We start from the raw sequence: 17,379 nt of genomic DNA, 5'->3' as shown, positions 1-17,379 counted from the left end.
AATAAAAATACTTCTTATTTGCCATATTTATTTTTATGATAAATATATGATATTAGAGATGTGGGCAAATTTTATAGAAAAAAAATTTGTGTTTTCTATATTTTTTTATTTCTATGTATTTTTGAGTTTTTATTATATAATTATGACACCATGTGCTGGCCTATTTATCTTGAAAAAAAGGCAAACTCATTTTTGGGCAACTTTGAATTTTTTATTCTATTTGCATAATTAATTTTAAAAATAATTCTTGTTTATTACACTTATTTTTTGTTTGATGTGATAAGTTTATAATATATCTTAGATATTTCAAAATATTCTATAAAATTTATGCATTTTTTACTTTTTGGTGTTTCTATATATTTTGTAAACTTTTATTATTTAATTATGACATCATTTGTTAACTCACCCAAATGATTGGACCATCATGGTGAAAGTCAAGTAGGTTGGGCTCAATTTAAGGTTAACCCAGGCCCAATCCTATGTATTGGGCCTATGACTTCAGACCAAAGTCAAGCCTAATCTGTTCAACTTGGGCTCAACCTTCAACTTGCATTAAAATTTAATACACTTGGGTCTATAAATTAATCCCATGACAAAATTTGACATAAAATGTATGTGTATAATTGTATATATATATATATGCATGTATGCAAATATGTGGTATATATGTATTTATGATTGTATGTATATAATTAGGCTTGACTTTAGCTACCTAAGGGATAGGTTTGGAATCAACCTGAAAAATGAAAAAGCTCAAACTTTTGAACTTAGGCCCAGGCCTAAGTGAAAGATAGAAAATTGCAGCTAGCCTATCTAAAATTATGAGCTAGGTCGATTCGAGTTTGAGTTAAGCCCACCTAATTTGCCTCCTTATGGACCATTGACCATTCATTAGATGCAAAACAGTTTTCTTTTTGGCCCCGTTTGCTTTCCGATAAATTACTTACCTAGGTAAGTGTTTCCTAGGGAAGACTTATCCGGGTTAGTGCATTTACCCATGCTCTTTCATTTTCGATATAAATAAGGCAATGGCCATTTTAGTTATAAAAATCCATTATTAAAAGGGGCATTTTTGTCCCATTTAAGTGTTGGCAACTTTTCCCCAGATGGGAAAGTTATTTGCCCAGTTAGGAGATGGTAAGTGATACTTAAGAAAATAAACTTTCCTTGGTTCCCACATAAATCTGAAAAAAGAACATGAGTTTCTTGGTCAATGGGAATCAAAATCCTATTGACCAACATTCCCCACTTTCAAAAAAAAAAAAAAAAAGAATGCTCCCTTTAAGTTAGTTTAGTTTTTAATTCTAGTTCTATCATTTATAAAAATAACCTTTTACCTATCACACATTTTTGTTTAATATGATGAATGCATAATATTAAGGGAAATTGTCCAAAATTCAATATGACTTTTAAGCATTTCTCTTAAACTCGCCATAACTTCAAAATGTCTAAAACTCACCATGTTACTAACTTGACGTTAAAAAGACTAACAGTTGTTATATATTACCATTTTACCCTTCATAGAAAAATATAAAATATATACACATGGAGTGTAAGATTTTGTTTTCCAAAATAAAAAAAAAAATATCGCATAACTGTTTTTGATTTCAAACAAGAAAAATCATAAGTAATGGTATATTCTAAGAAAAAAACTTCTCTTGATTCTGTAAACACGGCATCCACGATATTCCCTTCCCTAATCACAACTTTGATGGCAAACCTGTAATATCTGCCGTGATCTTCCTCGATATTCCCTTCCCTGATCACAACTTTGATGGCAAACCCTGTAATATTTGCCATGATCTTCCTCCCTTCTAGCACTAGGTACCGATGAGGCTTACCATAGAAAGTGAGGAGCGCCAGCACAGTAGTCCATGTCACTACGGTTGCAGGGACGGAAACGGCCAGCACTGCCACCATAGAAAACAGACCGAACACAACGTTGAAGAGCACCTAGGCGTAAAGAGCCGACCACCCAGCAGCTCCAGCTCCATTAGAAGAAGCGGAAGAGACATTGAAATTGTACCAAGACAGAATGGAATGAAGGAGGTCCCATGACAAAGACAGAAGAAGAGTGTACACCAACCCCAACAGGCACGCCCATGTTCTTCTCTTGCTCATTAATCTCCTTAACAAAACCCAGGTCTCTAAATCTGAGGAGCTACTTTGCCCTTGTTGTTCTTCCTTCTTTTCTCCTTCAAAGTCTTCTACCACTAAAGCTTGATTTCTTTTGTTCATTAAGTTGATTTGCTCTTTGTTTTGTTCTAATTTCTGAGGAGGGTTTTGGATTTGATTGGATTTCCTAGGGATTGGGGTTCTGTTGTCTATTCAAGACCCCACTTCAACCAGGCTAGTCCACTCAGAAGTCAAAGCAGAACAGTGAATACTTTTTTTATTCACGACCCGAAAATTTGAATAAGAAAGAAATCTACTCTCCTCCAAAGTCAAGATCTAAATCACCTCAATATATTACAATTCCTAAAGAAACAATATATATATAAAAGAAACGAAACCCTTTTTTGGGTTTAGAGTGAAGAGAAAGAGAGACAATTGAGGGCTGGAAGTTCTGAGCGATAATGAAAGAGTGAAGATCGACAAAATGAGAGAGAGAAACCAAAATGAGCCTTTTTTTTCTCTAATTTGCCAGTCAGGGGCAATTTGGTAATGTGAATTATATTTATGATGATGTGGACAACTTTTGTTAGTGAATATTAATGGTGCTTAAATGGAAGGTGAGTTTTGGAAAATAAAAACTCAATGACATGGTGACTTTTAAACATTTTGAAAAGTTATGGTGAGTTTAAGAGAAATACTGAAAAGTCATGGTGAGTTTTGGACAATTTCCCTAATATTAAAGAATCACCCAAATGCTTTTTTTTTTTTTAATAAAATTTGTGTTTTTAATAATTTTTGTGTCTCTATTGTTTTTAAAATTTTACTATTTATTTATGATATCATTGGTTAATCCATTCGACCTAAAAGGTTGAATCATTGACCCACCACTTGAATATGAAAATGGTTTCATTTTTTTGGTTATATTAAATCTTGTATTTCATTACCATCAAATAAAAAAAAAATTGTTTAGCAAGTTTAGTGTTGTTTGATATGATAAATAGATAATATTAGAGATGTTCCTAAATTTTTTATATTTTTGTAATTTTTGTAATATTTATATTTATTTTTAAATTTTTATTATTTAACTACGAGAACATTTGTTGACCCATTTGATGTTGATGGTTGAACTATTTACTGGCCACTTAGACCAAAGGGTGGTTTTTTTAATTACTTTTCATGTTGGTTTTGAACATAGGTTTTACATGATTAAAAATATTATTTTGTAGAACTTATTGGTGAGAAACAAAATTACTTCAAATAAAATATTTGAGGAGAGAGAATGAGAGTTAATACCTTAATGAGAGGAAATTTAATGAAGTGGAAAGCAATAGTAATGTAAATTACATTTTTTGCCTTCATAGTTAAAGAGGGATTAAATTCATAAATAGGGATGTTTTAGTCAAGAAAATTCTGGAAAGCTCATTTATTCAATGGGACTTAATAAATAAATATAGGACTTAATGATACAAAATATAATGAATCTAATAAAATAATACTTCAAATTATGTTTTCCCTCATAAATATAGGGAGACCAAGTTCAAAGAGTAAGGGCTTGAAGTTGAGTGAGATTTCTAGGGGTATGTAGAAGTTCTAGGGGTAGACCAAAAAGTACATAGGTAGTAGTAAGAAATGATTTAAGCATCAATAATTTAATAGTAGATATAGCATTAAATAGAATGGAATGGCATAACAGGATTCATGTAGCCGACCCTGTATCCAGTAATTGGGATAAGGCTTGGATGATGATGATATACAAGTAAGAAGTTTGGTTCACTACTCTGAGCCTCATTCTAGGCAAGAATGGGCAAGAATGAAAAACATTAGAGTGTTTGGTTACAAAATTCTTGCCATGGGCCACATTCTTTTTAGAATGAAACGAAATGGCTAGTGTCACTCTTGCTACAAAAATTGAGTATAAATAAATTCTTATTGATTTTTATAATGCAAAAATGCTTAATGATATTGTATTTTGAGGAAGACTGGGAAACGATGATCTGTATAAGAGATTTGTTAAAACATTTTTATGATGCAACAAATGAATTATTGGGTATTTATTGTCCAACTAGTTGTAATTTACCTTATTAATTAATGGTGATTAGTGATTGTTTTGCAAAATATAGAAATAATACACAATTTAAAGTATTGTTGAAATAATGGAAAATGAATTTAAAAAATATTGGGAGAACATTTCTCCTCTTTATTGCTTAGCTACAATATTAGATCATAGGATTAGTAGGAAAGATGATTTAGATATTTTACTTGAAACATATTGTAAAAATATGAATATTGAAATTGGAAATAAAAAAGAAAAAATTAATAGTTTATTATTTGAAATGTACAATTTATATGAATCTGAAGTAATAGAAAATAATTCTACAAGTTATACAACTGCATCTTCTACTTCTGAATCTGAACTTGAGCCCAATAGTAGAAGATAATTTTTTTTTTTTATTTAATAAGTAGAAGGCATAAATCTGCTACCTCAACAACAAGTTCATTTACTGAACTTAATTTTTATTTACAAGCATATTTTTCTACAGGTGAGGGAACAAATAGTTTTGATATTTTAGTTTGGTGGAGTGAACACTCAAAAAATTATCCAGTTCTTGCTGCCATGACACGTGATCTACTAACCCCTTCGATGTCTATAGTTCCATCGGAGTCTTATTTTACTGCAGGTACTAGGGTTTTGGACGATAAGAGAAAGTGTATGAATGATGAAAGTATACAGATGTGCAACTGCTTTGAAGATTAGTTGGATGTTGAAGACAGATTACAAAATAAAGGAGGGCATGCCACTACATCCAGTATTTCAACTGAAGCAGATGATGAAAATCATGATTCATGAACAATAAGTATACAACATTTTTTCAAATTATTGTAAATTTTGTTTTAATTTTATTTAATTTATTTACTATTTTTTTAGCAATGTAATTTTGTATTTTCAATTTGTAACTATATTATATATTTTTATATTTTATTAATTTATTCCATTTTAATTAGGGGTGCAACTTTTTGAGGTTAGGGTTGGTATTTTGTCAAGAATTCAATGAAGAATGACTGTTCAGCCCATAGTCAGAATTCATAGGCCAAAAGTACAGTTGGAGTAGGTGCCAATTTGGAATTGATGCCAATTCACGATGGGCATTGGTGCATAGAATGGGTGTAAATGACCTTTTAAAATGTTATAGATTTACAGTGGAAATCAGAATTCTACATTGGATCTATCCGTAGTTCTTCAAAAATTGAATAGGCCCAACCCGAACCCCGAAACCGAAAATATAAACTGTTAACTCGGACCAATCCGATTTGCACCCCTAATTTTAATGGGCTGTGCTCTTGACTTTGGGTGGCCTACGCATTTTGCAGTGGCTTGGCCTTGGATATAATCATCTGCGAAGAGGGAGAGCTGATGACTTGAATTTTATTGCGGCTTTGGCCAATTGCAGCAATCTAGGATTTCTAAATTAAGTCGCAATCAATTTGGAGGTATGCTCCCCAGCTCCCCAGGTGGCATCCCAGATTCCATTGGGAAGCTTTCTATGTTACAACAATTACATTTCGAAGGAAACAGATTAGAAGGACAAATCCCGTCTTCCCTGAATCCCTGGGCAATATCACTCAAAACTAGGCTGGGCTTGGTTTGGTTTTGGGCCTATTGCACAAAGAAAAAGAAGAAAAGAAACGAGCCTCATTTAATTTTTAAACTTGGTTCAATTTGGTTTACATACCCTTTTATATATATAAAAACAAGGCTTTCATTCTCATTTTTGAATAATGTAGGACACAGAAAATCACTCAATAGTGAGTGTTATATAATATAATATTATATATATATATAATTTATTATATATTTAAGAAATATATTATATTATTTTGTGGTTGGGTTGGGCCAGGCCAAGACTGATCACCCCTAATACCCACTATACTAAAATGCTATAAGAACTATTAACATGTGCATCAGGTGATTTATTTAATTTTTTAAAAGTCATGTTTTACCCCTCTGTGAGTCTATACCCTGTTCATAGTTGATAATCAAGAATCAAAAGATCGATACACCCACTACCCTCAAGTGTATATCTGTGAGTATCATTATGATCAATACCTACTATTTTTTATTTTTTAATGTTATAAGCATTAGAAGGATGCTTATAAACCTCCGAAACTATTAAGACCCCCAATTTTTATTGTGTTGGTGTATCTATGCCTTTTGGGGTCCATTGATATGAATACAAGGCGGATTATATCAATATTTTTATCATTGCTGATAATGTATGACTGATCCCCACTTGTTTGATGAAATGTCTGAATGGATCAGTTCAAAAACCCCCTCCATTTGAAGGTACACAGATAAGGCTGTAACCAACGATCAAAATATTGATACGCCTAGCACTCTCAAGTGGGTATTGGTGTCATTCTATATAGTTGATACTTGATTCCTATTAAAATCCCCAATATTTTGTTATGTGGATGTATTTATTATGCGTTTCGGGGTCCATTGATATGGTCCATATGGATAACCATATTTTCTTTAAAGTCCATGACTAATATCTATATTTGTTTCTAATTTCTACAAGCAATGTGATCCTTGAAGCTTGACTCATTCTCATTTAGCAAAAGGAGTAAGATGAAAAGGTGCGTAGAAGATTCCCGGTCTTATGCAAAAACCACAATCTAGACCAGTGCAAAGAAGATTTATCCACCAGCACCTGAATTACCAGCAGAGAATCTGAACAGATGAGGAGATGCCCATTAGAAAATTGAGTTGCAAAAGATGCACCCTGAAACATAACCCACAACTCACCTTCTTCCGTGAATAGAATTATAACATTACTATTTACTACATTAAAAAATGCATTCGTTTGTTAATAAGAAACTTACAATTATAAGTATTCAAGTCTTGAAATTCATATAAAGACTTAAAAAAGAGATTGCACAAATCCGGTCCCTGGCCAAAAATCACTGAATCAGTCAACGATCCATTGACTTGGGCGGTCGAACCGTAGACCCATTAAATGGTTTTTGGCCATTTTTTATTTTTTAATTTTTGTTGTCAAAACATGCCATCCATTCGAACCGGATGGTCAAACCGTCGACCTGGAAATTGGTGGCTAAAACGTTTATGTTTTTGGGTTGTTTTTTCTAGATGTCAATAATTAGACGAAATAACTTTGTAGTCATAGTCATGGGAAGGGTGGACATTGCAAGGGATTCCAAAATGTTGAAAAATAAATCCAAAGTGACCTTAAACATAGAAAAAATTGGTGGTAAATCCACAAAATCGGAAAAACCAAGGAAAAAAATTAGAAAATCGAGTCCAAAGTTCCGCTTTGAGACGGAGCTAAACATACACGCAATCAATAAAAGAGACAAAGTAGATTGTCTTGTAAGAAAAAAAAAACATTGCACAAGAAAAACCAAAGAAAAAGCAAAAGGGAAAAAAATGGTGGTAAACCCTAGACCGTTTTGGAGGATCTTGAAGAAGAAAAACAATCACAAAAAAAAAAACAAAAGCATAAAATGAAAAAAAAAGGAACATACTTCACACGCTTGAATAAATCCCATAGTAGAAGAAATCTTTGAATAATGAAAATCCAAAAGCATAAAAAACCATGGCTTTTGAACCGCTGTTGACCTGGACGGACGAACATTTTGGCCCGGGAACCGTCCAGGCAACTGGTTCCATTTTACCCCAATCCTGGTCCCTAGCCAAAAACCGTTGAATCGGTCAACAACCCATTGACCTAGGCAATCAAACCGTTGGCCCATTGACCCGTTCAATAGTTTTTGACTATTTTTTTTAATTGGGAACCGTCCATGCAATTGGTTCCACTTTATCCTGGTCCCTGGCCAAAAACCATTGAATCGATCAATGACCTATTGACCCGGTGGTCGAATCGTCGACCCGTTGACCCATTCAATGGTTTTTGGCCATTTTTTTCAATTTTTTAATTTTTGTTGTCAGAATGGGTTGGCCGTTTGAACTGGACAGTCGAACTGTCGACCCAAAAATCAGTGGCCATAACGGTTCCGTTTTCAGGTCGTATTTGAATCGGATAGTTGAATCGCCATTTTTTTTAATTGGGAACCGCCAAGGCAACCAGTTCCGTTTTACCCCAATCCCGGTTCCTGGCAAAAAACCGTTGAATTGGTCAATGACCCATCGACCCAAGCAGTCGAACCATCGATTCGTTGACCCATTCTATGGTTTTGGTTGTTTTTTTATTTTTTTATTTTTGTTGTTAGAACGGGTTGTCCGTTCGAACCGAACTATTGAATCATTGACCCGTTGACTCGTTCAATGGTTTTGGTCATTATTTTATTTCTTTAATTTTTTTTTTCAGAATGGGTTGTCCGTTCGAGCCAAACAATCGAACCATCGACCTGAAAATCGATGGCCAGAATGGTTCCATTTTCAGGTTGTACAAGTTACACACTTGAATGACATAACACATATGATACTACTTAATGGACCTTACACACTCAATTTTTTGCCTGCAATTTTTGTTGTCAGAACGGATTGTCCGTTCAAACTAGACGGTCGAACTGTTGACCCAAAAACTGGTGGCAAGAACGGTTCCATAATTTTTTGCTTGTAATTTATGTTGTTAGAAAAGGCCATTCGTTCGAACCAATCAAACCGTTGACAAAAAATTGGTGGTCAAAACGGTTCCATAATTTTTTGTTTGTAATTTATGTTATTAGAATAGACCATTTATTCGAACTGGACGATTGAACCATCAACCCGAAACTAGTAGTATATATATATATATATATATATATATATATATATATATATAGTATATATATATATATAAGATTATTTGTTGCAACACATGCACCCTCATGTAAATAACTTTATATCTCTTTTACTATTATAATATTACCTTTTTAGTGAGTCCTTGGCCCCCCAAACTTTTTGTTAAAACTATTATATATAACTTAATGAGTGGAGGCAGGGTTAAAAACTAGTAAAGTGGGGCCTTAGTTCCTTCAAAATTTGAACTGAAATCACTCTCTAATGCTTTTCTAATTCTTAAAATTAAAAATTTTTATTTACTTTTTGATGGAGGCCCATCACAAGGCCCATCTCACCCCTAGGGGCGGCAGCTCCTAGGATAAGATCAATTCAAGATAAGGATAAGTCCAAGAATTCAAGATAAACAAGAACTGATCCAAGATTAGCAAGATAAAGCAAGACTCTTCCAAAGATTTGCAAGATAAAGCAAGACTCTTCCAAGATTATCAAGAAAGACTCCAAGAAGCATCAAGATTAGCAAGACAATCCAAGATTCATGCATCTAGGGAGATCGGACGGTGGGGATCAAACCAAGGAGAGTTCGATCCTATCAGATTAGATATTTGGATCTATCCTGGTTGTTGTTTCCTAATTACAATTTCTCAATGTATTATAAATACTGCTATTTCACAGAATTATGAATCAATTCATACTTCATATTTTCACAATTTCTTCTAGTTGTCTTCTTTTAATTTTTGCCACCTTTTATCTATCCTAGAGAAATTGGTGTTATTTGCTAGGTGCTAGCGAACGCCTGGTGCTTGCATAGCCAACTCCGGTTTTCATTGCTTCCACACTGCGTCAGGTGGTATCAGAGCAGGGAATTCGCCCAGTCATGTCCAACCTAGACGGTAGCAGTCGCAACCCACCCCGTGACGGAGATTAGGGGTTTCCAGCTGTTTGGAGAGCAATCGAAGAACAACGTACAACCACACATAACATCGAGCAGCAGTTGGCTGAGATGGCTGAACAACTGCGAACCTTGTTACGGGAGGTTGCCCCACGGAACCAGGAACATCCACAGCAAATCGAGGGAGACAACCACGACAGACCACCCGTCCATACTGCACTACGACGACCAATCCTGGACGATGACAGTGATGATGATATGGAATTTGGTGGTGCTCCAGTTCTTCCCGGCAACGACAGAAACGATAGAAACTGGCACAATCAAGGTAATTTCAATCCCCGTAGGAATAATGATGAATTTAAACTCAAAGTAGATATTCCTACTTTTAGTGGAGATCTTGGTGTTGAGGGACTCCTGGATTGGATCACAGAAGTCGATAGGTTCTTTGATTACATGGAGATACCAGAGGAACGAAGGGTAAAGCTGGTAGCTTTCCGATTAAAGGGAGGCACATCTGTTTGGTGGGAACAGATGAGAGAGACCCAGATGAGAGAAGGAAGGGGTCATGTTCAAACCTAGAGGTGCATGAAACAATTTATAAGAGGTAGATTTTTACCCCCAGATTATGAACAGTACATGTTTGAATCTTACCAACGGTGTGCGTAGGGTTCTCGTAGTGTTAATGAATATACATTTGAATTTTTGAGATTAGTTGAGAGAAATCAATTATCTGAAAGTGATAACCAGCAGGCAACCCATTATCTAAGCGGGTTGAGACCGTCCATCAGAGATAAAATTGGTGTACAGATGGTTCTCAATGTGCAGGAAGCAAGGAACCTAGCCTTGAAAGCAGAATTAATGTTCCAAGACAAGGCACGCAGTGATAATTACCGCCGGTACAGCGGAAGCGACAACAGACCAGCAACTGTCGACAGGAACAAATCAGTCCCGACAGTACAACCTTCTCACCCGACAAGCACGAGTAATGCCGGTAAGACTACTATAGGAGAACATACTTGAGGTAATCCTTCCAACCCTCCTAAACCCAGTAACCCATATGCAAGGCCTGCTCCTATTAAATGTTTTAAATGTAATGAGGTTGGACATAGGTCCAGTGACTGTCCCAGGAGGAAGGCAGTTAATATGATAGAAAGGGATGAGGAAATAGATATTGAGGAGGAGGTATACTGTGGACCTGATGGGGAAGATGAAGAAGGTCCATATGAACATGAGGAATATACCTGTGTTGTCAAAAAATTAATGCTGTCCCAGAAAAATATAGATGCTTCTCAGAGGCACAGGTTGTTTCGTACCAGGTGTACTGTCGAAGGAAAATTATTTAATTTAATCATTGATAGTGGCAGTCAAGAAAATATTATTTGTAGGGATATGGCACAAAAGTTACAACTACCTCTTGAAAGACATCCAAACCCATACACAATTGGATGGATCAAGGAAGGAGGTGGCATACGGGTAGAGGAGCGCTGCAAGGTACCATTCTCTATTGGTAAGTTCCATGATGAAGTTTATTGTGATATTGTTGATATGGATGCTTGCCATATTTTGTTAGGGAGGTCTTGGCAATTTGATACAGATGCAAGGCACATGGGTAGGAAGAATACCTACCAACTTGAAAAAGAGGGTACACGTTATACTTTGTTACCCATAGCAGAAAAAAAATTACAAATACTCCAAAGGCACATGAGAAGAATTTTGTTACCATCACCCATCATCATGCTGAATTTGTTAAAGAATGTAAGGATACTCATGAAATACATTTACTAGTAGTAAAAAGAGAAGATGTTAATGATGAAAATAAAATTATAGCTGAAATACAGGGACTACTGGATGAATTTAATGATATAGTTCCAGAGGAGTTACAAAATGAACTCCCTCCCATGAGAGATATACAACACCATATTGATTTTGTTCCAAGTGCTAATCTACCTAATCTCCCACATTACAGGATGAGTCCTAAGGAGAATGAAATCTTACAGGAAAAGGTAGAAGAATTATTGAAAAATGGACACATTCAAATCAACATGAGTCCTTGTGCAGTTCCTTCCTTACTTGCACCTAAGAAGGATGGCAGTTGGAGAATGTGTGTCGACAGTAGGGCCATTAACAAGATTACCATTGGGTACAAATTTCGCATTCCTAGGGTGGACGACATGCTACTTGCACCTAAGAAGGATGGCAGTTGGAGAATGTGTGTCGACAGCAGGGCCATTAACAAGATTACCATTGGGTACAAATTTCGCATTCCTAGGGTGGACGACATGCTAGACCAACTAAGCGGAGCTATAGTTTTCTCAAAGATAGATCTCAGGAGTGGATATCATCAAATCAGGATCCGTCCTGGAGATGAATGGAAGACAGCCTTCAAGACTAGAGATGGCCTGTTCGAGTGGTTAGTCATGCCCTTTGGACTAACCAATGCACCCAGCACTTTCATGAGGCGGATGAACCAGGTATTGCGCCCCTTCATTAGTAAATTTGTGGTAGTCTATTTTGATGATATTTTGATATACAACAAATCTATCACTGAGCATGTGGGGTATATTAGGGTGGTCCTGCAAACATTGAGGGAAAATAAATTATATGCTGATTTGAAGAAATGCATTTTTATGAATGATAATTTATTATTCATGGGATTTATTATAAGCAAGGATGGTGTGAAAGTAGATGAGAAAAAAGTGAAAGCCGTTAGGGAGTGGCCAACCCCATCCACTGTCACAGATGTCAGGCGATTTCATGGGTTGGCAACCTTCTATAGGCGTTTTATTAAGAATTTCTGTAGTATCATGACTCCCATTACTGAATGCTTGAAAAAGGGTAAATTTCAATGGGGAGAAGAACAAGAGCAAAGTTTTGCTCTCATAAAAGAAAAAATATGTTATGCTCCTGTTCTTGCCTTGCCAAATTTTAATAAATTATTTGAGGTTGAGTGTGATGCCAGGGAGTTGGCATAGGGGCTGTATTGTCCTAAGAGAAAAGATCCATTGCTTTCTTCAATGAAAAACTATGTGAAGCCAAGAGAAAGTGGTCTACTTATGATAAGGAGTTCTATGTTATGATCAGAGCCTTGAAGACATGGGAACACTATTTAATTGCAAAAGAATTTGTTCTCTATACTGACTACTAAGCTCTAAAATATCTTAGTGGGCAAAAGCACCTAAGAAGTAATTTCCATGCCAGATGGTCTGCTTTCCTAGACAAGTTCCCATATAAAATTGTGTATAAGACAGAACAGCAAAATAAAGTGGCTAATGCACTTAGTAGGCGTGTAGCTCTCATCAAGACCCTCAGTGTTGAGATCGTGGGTTTTGAGTGCCTAAAAGACTTATATGCCCAGGATGAAGACTTCCAACAAGTATGGGAGAGATGTGTGAACAAGTAGCCAACAGAAGACTTCTTTATCTATGATGGGTTCCTTATGAAAGGGGAACAACTGTGTATCCCTTGCACTTCCCTCCGCGAAAAGATCATTAGGGATTTGCATAGGGGTGGATTAGCAGGACACTTGGGAAGGGACAAAACAATAAAAGCAGTTAAGGGGCGATATTACTGGCCGAAATTAAGGAGGGACGTGTCTACTATTGTAAGCAGGTGTTATGTTTGTTAGACAACTAAGGGACAAACCCAGAACACAGGTCTCTACATGCCCCTACCCATTCTGCTATATGGGAAGACTTGTCCATGGATTTTGTGCTAGGCTTGCCAAAGACCTAGAGGAACATGGACTCCATCTTCGTGGTGGTTGACAGATTCTAAAAAATGGCTCACTTCCTCCCATGCAAGAAATCAACAGATGCATCCGCAACAGCCAAATTGTTTTTCAGGGAGATTGTTCGCTTGCATGGAGTACCCAAGACCATCACTTCAGATCGTGACACACGGTTCCTCAGTCACTTTTGGATGACCCTATGGAGGTTGTTTGATTCATCACTCAATTTCAGCAGTACAGCCCATCCACAGACAGATGGACAGACAGAAGTGGTAAACCGGACCTTAGGGAATTTAATTCGCAGCATATGCCAGGAGAGGCCAAAACAGTGGGACTTCGCCATAGCCCAGGTTGAGTTCGCCTATAACAATGCAGTGCATAGTTCTACAGACAAATCACCATTTTCCATCGTGTACATAAATGTCCCTAACCATGCACTGGATTTAGTGAAGCTACCCAAAGTACCCAGCGCCAGTATCTCAGTAGAGCAGATGGCAGAACAAATACAGTCCGTCCAAGAGGCCGTGAAGCAGAAGCTAGAGCAATCCAACGCCAAATACAAGATGGCCGCAGACAAGCACCGCCGGTCTCAAGTGTTTGATGTAGGTGATGAGGTTATGGTCTTCTTAAGGAAGGAAAGAATTCCCGTGGGTACTTACAACAAAGTTGAAGCCCCGGAAGTATGGCCCATACAAGATCGTGAAGAAAATCAATGATAATGCCTATGTAGTGGATCTACCAGATCAGATGGGAATATCCAAGACCTTCAACGTTGCTGACCTTCACCGGTATTTTCCAGAGATCACACTTGCCTATCCTAGTCACGACTCGGGGTCGAGTTCTCTCCCAGTGGGGGAGAATGATGGAGGCCCATCACAAGGCCCATCTCACCCCTAGGGGCGGCAACTCCTAGAATAAGATCAATTCAATATAAGGATAAGTCCAAGAATTCAAGATAAGCAAGAACTGATCCAAGATTAGCAAGATAAAGCAAGACTCTTCCAAAGATTAGCAAGATAAAGCAAGACTCTTCCAAGACTCTTCCAAGATTATCAAGAAAGACTCCAAGAAGCATCAAGATTAGCAAGACAATCCAAGATTCATGCATCTAGGGAGATCGGACGGTGGGGATCAAACCAAGGAGAGTTCGATCTTATCAGATTAGATATTTGGATCTATCCTGGTTGTTGTTTCCTAATTACAATTTCTCAATGTATTATAAATACTGCTATTTCACAGAATTATGAATCAATTCATACTTCATATTTTCACAATTTCTTCTAGTTCTCTTCTTTTAATTTTCGCCACCTTTTATCTCTCCTAGAGAAATCGGTGTTATTCGCTAGGTGCTAGCGAACACCCGGTGCTTGCATAGCTAATTCCGGTACACGTGGCAATTTGCATAACAGACTGACGTGACCATCTCTCTTAGGGTACAGTTGCATACAACTACAAGTCCCAATTTCTGGGTGTGTTTGGGTGGAGAAGGAGGAGAGGTTGCTACAAGCTCACATGCGCCACCGGACATTCCTGTTTATACCACCATGAGTCAAAGGTCCACCAATTTGTAGTAGATACATTCAATACTTACACGGCTCAACACTATTACTCCTCTACCTAGAATTTTCTATAAAAATTTCTTTGGCATGTACTGGGCCTGCTGACTATACCTTCGTCTGACAGCAGCAAAGGCCGGGTTTCATTCAAAATAACGTCGATCAGGATGGATCGGATCCCACCTTCATCTCTTTGTAGATTCAATCAGATATGATCCGGATATACATGGATTTAAATTTGATCCAATTCGATTGCATCTTATATATAAGTAAACATTAAGAATATATAATATATGGTATTTAGATTTAAGGTCAAGTTTGAAAAGAGTATAAATACAAATATGTAGAGTGAAAAACCTTATAATTTAAATTATTTTGTATGTATTTATGCTATGTATATTTGCATTTGTACTTTTTCCAAACTAACCCTAAGATTGAGTTGGGAATGAATACAAATGAAGGCTCAATTTGGAAGGAATACAAATGCAAACATGTACAGCTTTTGCGCTCTACATATTAGAATTTGTACTCCTTTCAAACTCAGCCTAAGTTCCATTTTGAAAAGAGTGCAAATGCAATTGTATATGGTGCAAAACTTTATACATGATATAGTGATATACCTTGTATTTGCTTTATATATTTGTATTTGCACTTTTCCCAAGCTGAGTCTTATGACCTGCACTGAAATAAGGCACTAATAATTGAAACTCAGCCTTCACTGGCACTAATACTTGATAAAGACAACCTTAAGTCTTCAACGTGACACCACTCTATTGGACCTTGAGTTGACTCTGCATGTTCCATCAGTATTAATTAGTTAGAAATAAGGTCGGTCTTAGCTGATACCATAGGTCAAGGTTTTAAAAGGCTAAAGATGTTGAGACATATTAGTCCAAAAAGGTGGGACGTAAGTCTCAAATTTTAAAGAAAAATTAATTAAAGTTTATAAATTGATAAAAATAACATATATTATATCAAATTAAAATGATATAAAATATATATATCTATATACTAGAAGTTTACAAATAATAAATTTTGGTATTTAAACATTAAATAAAGTAATAATTAATCAACTAACAATTATAAAAATTTTATAGGAAATAAATTATTATTATTATTATTATTATTATTTATCTTTTCTTTCAAACCAAACATTAATCAACTAATGGGCCTTGAACTGCTTCTGCATGATCCATCGACATTATTTTGAATGAAACCCGACCTTTGCTGGACCACCAGTTTAAAGATAACGGAAACCCTTCGACGCACTCTATTGGGCCTTGTCATTGCGCATTGAAAAAGACGATCCACCACCCGACACTTTGGTTAAGATAAATGGTTACTGCCATTCAAGTTTTGATAATAGCTGCCTATAACCATAAAACTTCATTGATCTGAGCGAGTAGTTAATAACTGCCATTCCAATTGTGTACGATTGCATACATTGATTCATTTTCTTATTTCTCACCGGAAAAACTTTGGCTACATGGAATTATATATGACGCGGTGACGGTTTAAATAGTTAAACTGTCCCGATTAATAGTACTGTTTACGGGTCGGGTTGAGTCGGTTTATTGAGATTTTTCTAGCTGACCCGATTTGGTCGGGTTATCTAAAATTGAAATCGAAACTGACTTTGCGTTAAGCAAAATTGACATAGTCGGTTTGAGTCGGGTTGAATCGGTTTTGGCTCTAAGTTCAATCATGCTTGAGAGTCAAATTATAGAGATTGTGCTTGAGTTGAGGGGCTAGGGGGGCAGACCAAGTTAGAATAGAAGTTATCAAGAAAATAGAAAGTAAGAAAAGATACCTAATTATAATTGTAATTGGTTGCCTATTTGGTGTAAAAGACCATAGAAACTAGGATCCTTTGATTCTTTTCTTTAAACTTTTCCAAAAAAATTCCTTATCTAGTTGTCTTACAATACTTGCCATTAATGTCATTACTAACTAGAAGACTAGAAATTAAGTTAGGTTGTAACTAGGATAGAGACAATTTAGTTAAATAGGAATTAAGTAGGTTGTAACTACTAACTAGGAACTAACTACTAACCACTAAGTTGGTTCGGTTCGGGTTGGTTTCAAATTTTATACATAAAAACCGAAACCGACCCGAACCATCGGTTTATAATTTTTTACAACCCAAAACCGACCAGTATTGAAGAAAACCCGGTCAACTCGGGTTGGGTCGGTCCGGGTTGGTCGGTTTGGTCGGGTTGGGTCTTCTTATGAACAGCCCTACCGATTAATAGTGGGTTGAAAAGAATTTGGATTCAGTCAGTGCAAGGTGGTGCTTATATTGTCGGAACAGTCTTTTGTAATCTTATATTGA

Source organism: Nelumbo lutea, chromosome 2 (assembly GCF_056320005.1).
Source record: "Nelumbo lutea isolate HS-2025 chromosome 2, American lotus-T2T, whole genome shotgun sequence".
Classification (NCBI taxonomy): Eukaryota; Viridiplantae; Streptophyta; class Magnoliopsida; order Proteales; family Nelumbonaceae; genus Nelumbo; species Nelumbo lutea.
Note: the sequence above shows the minus strand (reverse complement) of the source record.